This window comes from Sorex araneus, chromosome X (genome assembly GCF_027595985.1).
Source record: "Sorex araneus isolate mSorAra2 chromosome X, mSorAra2.pri, whole genome shotgun sequence".
Classification (NCBI taxonomy): Eukaryota; Metazoa; Chordata; class Mammalia; order Eulipotyphla; family Soricidae; genus Sorex; species Sorex araneus.
The window spans coordinates 298,134,531-298,148,776 of NC_073313.1; positions in this window are offsets into that span (position 1 = coordinate 298,134,531).

The window sequence follows — 14,246 nt, forward strand, 5'->3', positions numbered from 1 at the left end:
CAGAATCTATGCAATACAGCAAAAGATTACTTAGATTGAATTGTGCACCAGGTTTTCATCCAGAAACAATGAAGTTTTAAACGAACATTTTAATCCCTTCAAGGAAACAAATGAAAGTCCCCAAATTTCATTGGGACAAAAAGAATACAACAATGAATGGATTAAATAAAAATTTGAACATAAGCAGAGAAGCGATTTATTGAATGAGAAATAAAATCACAAAATATTTAACTGAATGCATAAAGAAGAAACAAAGAGCTTAGAAACAGAACTATAGCCCCAAGGAATAAATCATAACAGATTCTAGGGAAATACCAAGGATTTTAAGGTAAACCATGAACAAAACACACCAACAATTTGAGAAATGTGATTTAGAAGGTCTGAAGTGAAAGTTCAATAGGTAGGATGCTTGCCTTGTGAGCAGCTGACAAAGTTTGAGTGCTTGGCACTAATATGTATAGTCCCCTGAGCCCTACATGAATGATCTCTGACTACAAAAGGAGGTATTAGCCCTGAGAACTGGAGGATGTGACCAAAAACCAAAAAGTGAAATACATATTTTTTTTAAAACACAACTTGTTAAACTGAAATCAATTAAGAAATAATCTCAGTAAACCAGAATCAACTGATCACAAGTTTAAAGTTTCAAATACGCTTTAATAAAAAGTTCTTAAAAACAAAAGTCAAGGCTTTGCAATTGATGTTAACACTTTAAACTTATGCTTCTCTCTGCCCACAAAATCTTAAAGCAAGAACAGCAAAGACATGTTATAAAGCCAACACCAGATGAAAACATCACAAAAAATGAGAACTGACGCAAGTGTCTTGTTGGAAAATTTATATATAAAAGTCTGTTGCAGATGCTTTATGTCACAAGGCTCCAAGTTATAGCTTCCAACATAGTAAGACTGAGAGAACACATGTGTGTGTATCCCTCAAGGCCCCAGTGCACCAGATGTGAGCTTGGTAGCCCCTAGCTCCAGCAAAATGAAACAGCACTGCATCTTTGTGCAAGGCTTTACACATCCCAGTCTAATTTTCTAAATGTTGCTTGGGTGAGCACTGCTTTGGGAAGTGTGTTGGGAGGTATTATCCCCCTCCACTGCAATGATATCTCATGTCTATAGGCAAAAATTTCATGAGATGATGAGGAAATTTAAGTCTGTCTCTTTTATCACTGTATATAGGAGAACTTAAAGCCTAGGAATAAATTTCACAGTAAAGGAGAAAGACATGTATTATGAAAATTCAAATGTGCGAATAATAGAGAATAAGACATTTGGTGGTGGAGAATCTTTTTTTTAATTCCTTTATACATACTGAATTTAGTCATTTCACCCCAATGTGTTCAGGATCTCCTCCAGAGTATACTCAGGGGTGATCCTCGCTTGTGCTCAGAGAATCATATGGCGAATTGAAATGGGGTTGAAATGGCGTTGGCTGCAAGGAAGGCAAGCTTGTGGCTTCCTGTTCATTCTCTCCGGCCTGCCATGATATTTATTATACATGAATGAGAAGATTTAATCTAGTTAAACTATCTAGTTTATCAATGACAGTATATAGAGAGCGCAGTTTGCAGAAATATTACAATGGCATTTTATGGGAATATATCGCTGTATCACTGTATCACTATCATCTCGTTGCTCATTGATTTACTCGAGTGGGTACCAATAACGTCTCTATTCCTACCAGCCATGAGATATTAGCAGCCTCTCCTTACTCGTCTTTCCCAACAATTGGAGGCTCTTTCAGGGTCAGGGGAATGAGACCTATCCTTACTGTTCCTGGCATATGGAATACTCCCAAGTAGCTTGCCAGGCTCTGCCTGAGCGGGCGCGATACTCTCGGTAGCTTGCTGGGCTCTCCAAGAGGACAGAAAGCCACGAATGCATCTATTCTGGACTGCAGCGTTTCTGGATAGGGTCACCTCGCCGCCCCTCCTTGTCGGTGGCTTTTGTCTTCCTTGCTAACTTCCCTGCCTGCTGTCGCTTCTGTCTTTCTCTGAAGTTTATACAGTCACTCAGGCCACCACACCCCTGCTCTGCTCCTCTGTTTCCCGCTCTCTGGCTGACTTCAACTCTTATCTCCCTCCCCTGCCAGTCATTTGTTCTGGCTATTTTGGGGGGCTACCCCTGGCGGGGGCACGGGACTTCTCTTGGCTCTGTACTCGGGGATCCCTCCTGGTGGGGCTCAGAGGACTCTCTGGGGTGCTGGGGATGGAGCCCGGGCTCAGTCTCATGCAAGTAAGAAAACTTAGATGTTTACTCTCTCTCTGGCCCCCTTTCCTCCCCTTGAACTGGCAGACTCAATTCAATCCCCAGCACCTCGTCGGGCCCTCCCCAAAAAGAGGCTTTCTCCCTCTCCCGAACGCTGTCCTCTCCAGCACTTCTCTCTTCATGAGTCCTCCCTGGGATGCAGTCCAAGCTGCACAGGGACGCGAGCCTCACCCACTGGCCTGGGTGCCCGGGCCTGCTTGGCCAAACAAGCGATTTTTCTTTCTGGAGACAGTCTGTACATCAAAAAAGCAGCCCTGACGCAGGGATGCCGGCGTGAACACACACGGTGAGGGCAGGTGGAAGTGCCCTGCTGAGGGACCGGAAGCCCCCAGTGGGAAGTGGAGGACTGGAGAGCAACTGGACTTTCAAAGTGTGACCCTTGGCCCTCGGAAACATAACAAATACATTTGGGAATATAACAAATACAATAAGCTTTACATGAAATTATAATATCAAAAGGCTATAACAATGCTAAAGAAGTAAACAAAACTGGAGAAATCAGATCACCTTACTTGAACCTAAATTTTAATGTGACTAATTTTGTATACCCAATTAAATTCATTTTGGAATAAGGATCTTAAATTAGTGACCAGAGACAGAACATGGCTAGTGGAACGCTTGCGTTGAACCCCATTACTCTGCTTTGCTGCTTTTGATCCTGAGTAGTGCATATTGACACCCAAGACTTCCAGGTTTGATCCCCGAGGACAAGGCCACGAATAAGTGTTGAGCACTGAAGGGTGTAACTCAAAGCCCCCAAATAAACAAATAAATAAATGTCTGCTATAATATCTGAGAGCATCTCGTTCACAGAAAATAACAGAGTCAAACATTCCATGGGATGAGTGTTAGAGATGTTTTGGGGAATCCTTCCAGTTATTTGAGAGTATAAGTATACAATTGAAACTACATAAAATGGAAAGATATCAGCATGTCAAAAGAAAAGATGAACTACATGAAAATTCCTCTATTAAATGGAAGAAGATAGGGGCCGGAGCGATAGCACAGCGGGTAGGGCGTTTGCCTTGCACGCGGCCGACCCGGGTTCGATCCCCGGCATCCCATATAGTCCCCCAAGCATCGCCAGGAGTAATTCCTGAGTGCAAAGCCAGGAGTAACCCCTGAGCATCGCTGGGTGTGACCCAAAAAGCAAAAAAAAAATAAATAAATAAATGGAAGAAGATATATGCACATCTTATCTATTTTTGATAGGGGGTGAATAATCCAGAATATAAAACACTCATCTGAAATTTTAAAAAGAAAAAAACAAAGCAACTTGAAAAATTGACAGATTTAAACACCTCCAAGGAGAATGGATGGAAAAGTCAATGGGCCTATTAAATAAGTTTTATCATTTGTGACTAAAGGGGAAATAAAATTAAGACTACAAAGAGTTTATCACCTTAAAAATGGAGAGTAACTTATTGAGATCAAAAATTACAATATCAGTCTGTACAAGACATGGAAAAAAGACATATTTATGTATTGTTAGAGTGATGCAGCTTGATGCAAATATTTCAAAAGTCCCCTGGGACAAAAAGAAAAGAGAGACACATTCCAGAAATTTTTTCTGTCAGAAAATTATATTATCAGATTAAAGTTTATCCACTCAAATATTGCAGCCTCATTGACATATGTAACCTATGAAAGTGACCAACACACCCATGAGTTAATTAGGGATAAAAGTGGTATATTTATAAGTGGTATATGATTTTCATTATAATGTATTAAAAGTGTCCATTTGCAATAAAATTGAAGGAGTCTTTAATAAAATTTTAGAAGAGAAAAATATCTGCCTTGGTTACACACTAACTTTGAATAGAAGTTTTAAATAGAATCTTCATACCAAGTTGTAGTATCATGACTAATATTTTATGTCTGTTTGTCACAGTAGACTAATGTGTTGTTGTCCAGGTGCCAATATCACATGACCCAAAGTATAATGGCAATTTCAGTTAAAATCTGACTATAAGAGCTTTGTTCAGAGGGCATTGGATAACTAGCAGTTTAGTTTCCTGTTTTATCCAAGAGTTACATGTGTTGTGCAAAATATGTGTATTTTACTGGTTGTTAGGGTTCTCAGTACACTTGCAAAGACAGGGCCTTTCTTACACTCAAGTATGTAAAGAAACATCCTCTGTTTCTAGTTCACCAATGGGAGAAAAGAGGTTCAGAAAAAGATTTTACAATGACCAGAGTATTTCAAAAAATAATTGTTATGGCTCTCTGGAGAGTTCATTAACTGCTTAGGTGGTACATATTATGGCATTATAGACATTTTCTGGTATACCCAGGATTCACAAATTAAGAAATATATATCAAGGGTTTTATTTAAAAGAGTCATTAAAATACAAAAAATATCTATTGCCATTAATACAGAGAAATATGTAAACTAAAGAAAACATAGTGAATAAAAAATAATTTATTTTTATGTCTGAGGAATTAGGCCATAGAAAAAATAACAAGGCTGGTCATAGAAAAGATCAAGAGGGGCTGGAGCGACAGCACAGCAGGTTGAGCATTTGCCTTGCACTCAGACGACCCGAGTTCGATTCCCAGCATCCCACATAGTCCCCTGAACACCGCCAGGAGTAATTCCTGAGTGCAGAGCCAGGAGTAACTCGTGTGCATCACCGGTTATGACTCAAAAAGCAAAAAAAAAAATGATCAAAAATACATAGAATGAAAATTGTAGGGGCAGTCTTCAGACATTTTTCCCATTTTATATTAAAACTCATTCAAAACTAAGGTGGAGATTTGCCCATCCGGATTAGTCCTTGAATTTACAGACACGGGGAAGCTCTTTTCTGCAGTCCTATCTCTCCATTGTTCATAATCTAGAAAGACAGAAGTCAGTATGGCAGAGAGAGTGACCCGAGTCTTCTTGGTATGTGCCACTCCTTAACAAGAGCACCCTACAGAGGGTCACTCAGGCAAGAGAAAGAACAGAAACTGAGCAGCAGAAGAAAATTAACCTGCATTCCCTTATGCCTAGGACCTTCTGAAGTTTGTTTCAGAAATGAGGGAGTGAGGGACAGAGACAGAAGCTCCAGTCTTCCTTACTTGAGGCTGCTGAAAGGCTCCCACAGTAGCCCCGGTCAGGGTAGCCTGGGGTATTTTTCTCCCAGGCCAGGTAATTCAGCACATCATTACTGCTCCACTCCCAGCCGCCTCTATTGGGCTGACAGCCCTGCAGCATAAAGCAAAGAAAGGTCAGGAGAGTGAAGACTAGGCACTAGAGAACTTCTTGCATCAACCATTCACAGAACACATCATTTTCTCCAACCATCAAAAAGTTGGTCTTCGGGGCTGGAGGGATAGCACAGTAGGTAGGGCATTTGCCTTGCACGCGGCCGACCCGGGTTCGATTCCCAGCATCCCACATTGTCCCCTGAGCACCGCCAGAAGTTTTTCCTGAGTGCAGAAGCCAGGAGTTAACCCCTGCGCATCGCTGGATGCTACACAAAAAGCAAAAAAAAAAAAAAAAAAAATTTAAAAAAGTTAAAAAGCTGACCTTCAACTAGAGAAGGACATCTAGAGTATAACTATGGGAAACTTTGCTTAGCTCATTGTTCTGATTGGTAAAATTTTCAAATAAAAATTAACTGAAATAAAAGTATTCAGTGATTGACCAGCACGTGGTGTTAACTAGGGTATTAGCCTCATCAACTCAGTGGTAAAACTGCCTAGAGTATGAGACACATCAGCTGTGGAAATCATAACTGAAAAATTCACAAAACTGTATCAGGAAGCCTAGAATATTCGTTATATCAAAGCCTGATGGAGAGGGATAGACAGCAGCTCAAGATGAGAGAGCTCGACAGAATTCAGATCATCAGATGGCTGGAGGTTCCTAAACACTATCTAGTATCTCTAGATCTTTTCAGTGTGGAGGGCAGACAAAGAAGGCAGAATATCCTGTGCCAAAGGCAGAATGAAGGTGTCAGGGTTGAAAATTAATCTCACCTCTGTGGGATCATGGAGTCCCATCCAGACATTCTCATTCTTAGTCCCCATGTTCCTGATCATGGAGGTCACGTCACACCTCCATGTCACACTGGGACAGTAACCAGAGAAAAGCTAGAAGAATATCATTCACGGGGCTGGAGCGATAGCACAGAGGGTAGGGCGTTTGCCTTGCACGCAGACGACCTGAGTTTGATTCCCAGCATCCCATATGATCACTCCGAGGACCACCGGGAGTAATTCCTGAGTGCAAAACCAGGAGTAACCCTTGAGCATCGCTGGGTGTGACCCAAAAAATAAAAATAAAAAAGAATATCATTCACATATCGAAGACACAAGCAAGAGGGGAGCCCACTTTCACAGCCTGTAGGAGATTCCACTAACCCCCTTTGCCAAACTCTCATCTGCATCCATCCAGGATTTGGGTAACAGAACAAGGCATAGCAGTGGGAGCCATAGACCACAGAGCCTTTGGGGCAACTGATTCTTGGAGACAGCTCTTCCCTCTGCAGGTCTTCCCTGAGGTATAATAATAAAAAGGACTGCAGATGTAAAAGAAAAAATGTGTATTATGCCATGAAAAAAGATACCTAAGAGCCATAGTTGATGTCAATTTTGAGGGAAATGAAACTTAACTGATGACAACTCCCAGGGCTTCCTGAACTGTTGAGGACTTTCACTATGAGACCCACTACATGAGCAACCACGTATTTTTCTGTTTAATGATGGTTCAAGAATTTCCTCAGTGTGGCCTGAGGAGCTATGGGTCCACAAACTTTATCCTCTGCCATGCTGCTTTCTGGCATTCAAATTTTGCTTTTCCAGTGATATGGAGTCTGTAGATCAAAGAGTAACTTATTTTCTGTGAAAACTGGCACTCAGTGATGTCTCCCAGTACTTAAGATACAAGGGATCAGCAACGGACATACCTTTCCATGGCACACACCTCATTGATATGATATGTCCACAGGAGTTACCTTCTCTCGTGATCTAGTTTGCCGTGGCACTCAGGCTAGTTCTGGGATCACTCACCTTTCACTTGATAGTGATGCATGAAGCAGGGCAGAAGCATCCGAGCAACTTTGGTGAAGGCCATGGAAGACGGCTTCCTAACGGACTGGGTCAGGCTGTCAGAGACAGAAAAGGAAGTATAGTTAGGTAGAACATAAGGAGAGGACTCAACGTTCCATCTCTTTCTTCTGATTCCAGAAAGAAATTGATTTTACTGACTTGGATATCATTGATAGTATCAGAAACAGATGCTATATTCTGGATATTCTCCCAAAGTGTGGCCTTTCAATTCAACATCACCAAGCCTACAAGTCCTTATATACTTCAAAGTGATTCTTGTCTACCTTCCCTGAGAAAATCAGGTAAAACTGCTGCCACAAATATCTCCTTGTTTCAGGGCCCTGTCTTCTCTCCTTTTCCCTGTGATCTGTGATGATTTGTTAGGTCAGGAAAGACCGGGCTTTTATAGTTGAGAGGAGGTGGGGCAATGAATTTTATAACCAGAAAAGGGAACCAGGAGGGTTCTGGGAAAGGCTAGGCCTGGATTCCATGAGATCTGGAAATGGGGAGGCGTCTCCTGGCAGCAAAGGCTGAGAACTGTTTCAATTGTTGCCTCTTTCTGGTAGCAGATCTGTATCTCCCATGAACACAAATTAGCATTTTTCATACCTTTAATGATTTATGAAAAACAAAGGTAATGGTGGAAGCACTTGGTATGCTTTTTGTTCTTAGATTCTCTTTTCTCCCTTTGTTTTTGTGTATGTGGCACTCGTAATTTACAGCTGAAAATCTGATGTGAATCTGTAAGTGAAGACTTTCAGGTATATTAATGAACGATCATCTAGGAGCTCACTGCTATATAGCTATCTTCAAAATTATAAACATGTCTTGGTGAAAGCACTCACATAATATTAAATAAAACAAAATATGTAACAATTGATGAGTCTCATGATTTGATAGTGTTGTTCAAGTCTAAGTTTTAAAAAATGGAATGGAAAAATAAGAAATATCTGACTAGGAACCACAAGCTCCCCCCACCACCACCTTTTTATTTTGCATTTTTATTCATGCCAGGCTGTGCTCACAGCTTAACTGTGGCTCTGTGCTCAGAGATCACTCCTGGTGGGCTCAGAGGACCACAAGGAATGGAGTGCTGGGATGCAACCAGGGTTTGCCTCATGCTAGGGAAGCACCATAAAGTCTTACTACATCTGGATAAAGGTGCAATGTTTTAATTTGATGTTTCCTCTAAAGTCCACATGTTCTGCACCACACAGGATGAGTCCCTACCACTGCAATTACGGGAGAGCCTGGACTCAGTATGGAGCAATGCTGTTCTTCAGAGGAAAGAGTTATCAGTCGATCTTCAGAACTGGATTTCAGTCCATTGCCTTCCATTCACAGGAAAAAATTACAGGATGGACCAAAGAGTAAAACAAGATAGTTTTTATTCATAGAAATTTGCTTAATAAATGTGAGAGGATAAAAGGCTAGGAAAACATGCTCAAGAGAGAACATGGGTTATTCCAGAATGGAAAAAGCAGAGAATGACTTTTGAAGAAGGTTATATATAATTTCTCAAAATTTTCTGAGCTTGGAGTACTTTGCACTCATAACAGTTAATTTATATGTTGTCACAAGGAAGGCTTTGCACTTAGATGGTCCTTTTATATTCATACCAAAACCTAGAGATTCTCTTCTAACTTCTTTTCTGAAGAAAAACATATAGAGATTAATAAGATTAAATTAGCATATGAAAATAAAATATGCAGTATAAGGTAAGCCTATAGGTTAATGATGGCAAAAGAGCATGAACAAAATTATCCGTGGAAGTATTTTTAAAATGAGGAGATTTGAAAGAGGAAATAATTTTTGTGAAGTATAATTTTGAAAATCATGAATTAAACAATAACAATGCTACAGATGATTTTATTCCCTTCAGCTTTTCAGAAATGATTCATATATAGAACAACTAAATTTCTTGAGAAGGTACTGATCTGTTATGGAAAAGAAGTAACACATGAGACATTTCCCAGCCTTTGCTGGAAAGAGACGCCTCTCCATTTCAGCAATCTTCTGGAATCTATACCTAACCTTTCCCAGTACCCTCATGGTTCCACTTTGTTATAATTCATTGGCATGAGCCCACCCTCAAGACATCTATAAAGGTCTGGTTTTTCCTGCCCTAAAAATCATCCCAGGGACACAGCAAATAAGGCCTTTGCCTTGCATGTAGCCGACCTGGCTTCGATTCCCAGCATCCCATATGGTCCCCTGAGCACTGCCAGGAGTATTTCCTGAGTGCAAAGCCAGGAGTAAGCCCTTTGCATTACTGGATGTGACCCAAAAAAGAAAAAAAAGAAAAAGAAATAACAAAAGTCATCCCAGATCCCAAAGAAAGGTAAGTAGGTGCTGATATGGGACAAACTGACCTCAGGAGTTATGTCTCACATTTTCTAGGGAAGACAGAGAAGAATCCCATCACTGCAAGAACATAAGCTATCTCAGACTCCTGGGTGGTAAAGTGTGAGGGCTTCTTCCCAGCAGTATTCAGATAGAAACTCTTTTTTTCCCTTGGGAATGAGATAGATGTGACTAAGAACAGCAATTTCCCAAAACAAGGACAGAGAACAGAATGAGATGGGACACTGGGTGGTTGCACTGCTTGCCTCTCCCTGACCAACTGCCACTGCTGACTTTGACAGCCTCATCCAGACAGACAAGATGCTTTCCGGGGCCTTTGCCAATGTGGCTTGGATGCTGCTGTCCTGCCTCACGCCCTCATGTTAAGTGAGAGATGAGTCATCCCAGAACTAGTCCTGATGACAGGGAACACTGTGAAAGAGTTACTAGGTGGGCTTCGTGGGACATGCTGTATCAGTGAGGTCGGTGATATGCAAAGTTTACTCCAAGTCTAGAGTCAAAAAACACTTGCACAAGCTGAGGAGAAGGGTCCTGTGGGACAATACTGTATCAATGAGGTCAATGGCCTGCAAAGCCTACTCCACTGCTCTCCCTTTTTTTTTTTTAATTTAAATTTTATTGAATCACCATGTGTAGGGTTACATAGTTCTCAGGATTATGTCAGTTATACAATACTCAAACACCCTTCCCTTCACCCGTGCCCATATTCCATCACCAACCACCCCATTATACCTCCCGCCCCCCTCCCGCCCCCCCAGTCCCCGCCCTTGAAAGTGATAAGTTTCACTTCGTTTACACTTTATCTTGCTTACAGTCCATGTTTCAACACATAACTCACTATTGTTGCTAGGGTTTCCCCCCAAAAAAGAAAAGACAGTCCCACTGTCAAGGAAGCATTTGATGGCTCTCCATTGCTGAGAATGTAGAGATATTAAGTCCCGCTGTTTGTTACATAACTTTTCTATTTTTTTCCCCCCTCGTCCCGCGCCACCGAGATCACGCCTGTTTAGTAATCACCACGCTGCCTGACAAAGGGAAAACAAACCAAAAAAGATGATTATTTCTCGTCATCAGCCGGCGTGGGGCTCTGGCTTAGTTGATAGTCTGGTAGAATGTCTGCAAGCAGTTTCTGGAACCAAAAGTAATACGCTGGTATTGGCCCCGGCTCAAGATTCCACCAGCGTCCAGCTGTTCCAAGTACATAATAATTTATTCCCTTGTATCCCATTCCCACGCCACCAGGTCCGTGTCAGCTTAATGGACATCATACTATGGTTAACGCCACGCCGCGTTTCTTCCCGAGAAAGAAGGATATTTCTTCTCAGCCGGCGTGGGGATATGGCTTAGTTCAGTCTATAGAGATGGCTACCGCTTTGGTGGCCTTCAATATTTCAGCAAAAGACTTACTATTCTTGTTAGGATTTCCCACCAAAGTCCGACCCGTTAAAAGGGAACCATTTCATATTGGTGATGATTAAATGACAATAGGTTGCACGGCCATGGCAGCGGCCTCGCGGCTTTGAATTTCTGTATAAAGTCCAGGGAAAGTACAGCCAGAAATTACACGTCGCTACAAACTTTAACCCTATTATGGTCCCCCCAAAGTCCAACCCATTACAAAGGAACCATTTCATATTGCTGATGATTAGATGACATTAGGCTGCCGCGGCCGCGTGGTTTTGGGTTTCTATATAAAGTCCAGGGAAAATTCTGCCTAAAATTCTATCGCTACAATCTTTTACCCTTCAACAAAAAACTTAGTACTATTGTTTGGAGTTTCCCCCCACGTTAAGCCCTGCCAAAAAGGAACATTTACACGTTGCTGACAATCAAGAGATATTAGGTCTCTATCGCAGCCGCGCGGTTTTGGATTTCTATATGAAGTCCAGGGAAAATTCTTTTGGCAATTGCATCACTCGCTGGCAGCGCCTGGGCCAGAAGCTCCGAGCACACAGTTTGGAGGCATTTTGGGGGCGCCGCTCGTGTCCAAAGTGGTTCAGTTGCCTCCGGGGTTGATCTCGCACTGGGCCGGAAAGGAGCATCCCCACATGGCTCTGTGCTTAAATGTCCTGCTCTCCCTTTTTTAAAGAAGTCCTGGGAGTGGCCATTGTGTTCAGTCTCTAGTCTACATTCGGCCTGCATCACCCTTCCCCCGCATGACTTCCGACCACATTTTACTTGGTGTTCCCTTCTCTGAGTTCACCACTATGAGTTGGCCACTCAATACCTTTTTTGAAAACCACAACACCTAATCAGAGAGAGAGAACAAAAGGGAATACCCTGCCATAGTGGCAGTGTGGGGTGGGGGGGGAGACAGGACTGGGGAGGGTGGGAGAGATGCTGGGTTTACTGGTGGTAGAGGATGGGCACTGGTGAAAGGATGGGTTCTCAAACTTTGTATGGGGGAAACATGAGCACAATAATGTATAATTCATTTCAATTCTTAATGTAATTTTATTAGATCAATATAGTCCAGATTGTAAATAAATAAATAAATAAATAAATAAATAAATAAATAAATAAAATAAAGAAGTCCTGGGAGACATCTTGGAGATCCCGGGACTCTCAGATATGTCAGTTAACTCCATGGCAGAACAGAAAGATTATGGACTATTTTCTCTCAGCTGCCTGAAAAAAAATATGGAACCTTCATTTAAAGGCAAGGGGTGTAGCAGGCCTGGTTTCAAGTGAACACACTCAGTTCCCAAAACTTGAGTGGTTGTCATTGTTTGAGTCAGTTCTCCAGTACTGATCTAATCTGTGCACTAGGGGTATCATCCCCAGCCACTAATCCCATTCCCATTGTTCTCTTGACCACATTAATCTTATTCCTTTTTCTAACCCAGGGGAAATCTTACAGGGGGAAGAACTATCTCCAAGAATCAGTTGCCCTAAAGGATCCGTGGTCTCTGGCTCCCACTGCTATGCTTTGTTTCTGTCACCTAAAACTTGGATGGATGCAGATGTGAGTTTTCTAGATGGGGTTCGTGGGAGCTGTTATTGGCTATGGAATCAGGGCTTCCCTTCTAATGCCGTTCCTAGAAAGGTATTCTATATTATATACACTGATATTCTTCTACCTTTTTACTGGTTACTGTCATTGTGTTATCTGAATCCCCTTCCAAATCTTTGCCTTCCTCTCACAGTTGGTGGGCTAGAAGAGGTCCCAAGGATGCCCTGTGTTTGTGCTCACTGCCTCCAAGGCTTACTTCATGGTCTCAATGACTAGGAACACAGGGACTAAGAATGAGAACATTTGGATGGGACTCCATGACTCCACGGAGGTGAGAGTACCTCTGAACATTGACATTTTCTTGCTGCTTTGCTGCACAAGCCATTTGGCTTCTTTTGCATGTTCAAACATTACACACATTAGGCATATGAAGCAATTAATCTAGATACTATTTTGTAAGGTCTCAAAGCCATCTGAAGGTCTGACTGATTTTATATTTTTATCAATTTAAAGAATTATTTTTAAAAATAATGTTTAATAATAAGTCTCATAATGGAAACGTTAGTGGTGCCATCTTGAGCAAATTGATGAACAACGGGACAACAGTGCTATTTTGAAAAAATGTACTCTTTCATTTTGAACACTAAAATTTTGAAAAAGAAAACACAGAAGACTAACTTGTTATAGTTCTTTCATCACCTTCACTATAACACAGACCTAAGGCCAACTACTTAAAAATTTCGGAATTTTATTCAGTAAAGACTAAAACTAGATATATAAATTATACTATATCTAGAGAAGCCTAAAGCCTCTACTAAGAAACTTTTAGAAACATTGGACTTACACAGTAAAGTTGCAGGCTACAAAATCAATACCCAAAAATCCATGGCCTTCATATATGCAAACAATGAGGCAGAGGAAAGGGACATGAAAAAAACAATCCCATTCACAATCGTGCCCCAGAAAATCAAGTACATTGGAATCAGCTTAACCAAGGAAGTAAAAGACCTCTACAAAGAAAACTACAAAACGCTACTCCATGAAATCAAAGAGGACATGAGGAAATGGAAACATATACCCTGCACGTGGATAGGGAGAATCAATGTTGTCAAAATGGCAATACTCCCCAAAGCAATATACAGATTCAACGCGATCCCTATAAGGATACCCATGACATTCTTCAAAGAAATGGATCAAGCAATCCTAAAATTCATATGGAACAACAAACGTCCAAGGATAGCTAAAACAATTCTTGGGAAAAAGACGATGGGAGGCATCACCCTCCCCAACCTCAAACTTTACTACAAAGCAGTAACAATTAAAACAGCATGGTACTGGAACAAAGGCAGAGCCGTAGACCAATGGAACAGGGTGGAATATCCTTACACACAACCCCAAATGTATGATCATCTAATCTTTGATAAGGGAGCAAGAGATGTGAAGTGGAGCAAGGAAAGCCTCTTTAACAAATGGTGCTGGCACAACTGGACAACCACATGCAAAAGAATGGGCTTAGAACTCGATCTGACACCATGCACAAAAGTCAGATCAAAATGGATTAAAGACCTCAACATCAGACCACAAACCATAAGGTACATTGAAGACAAGTTCGGCAA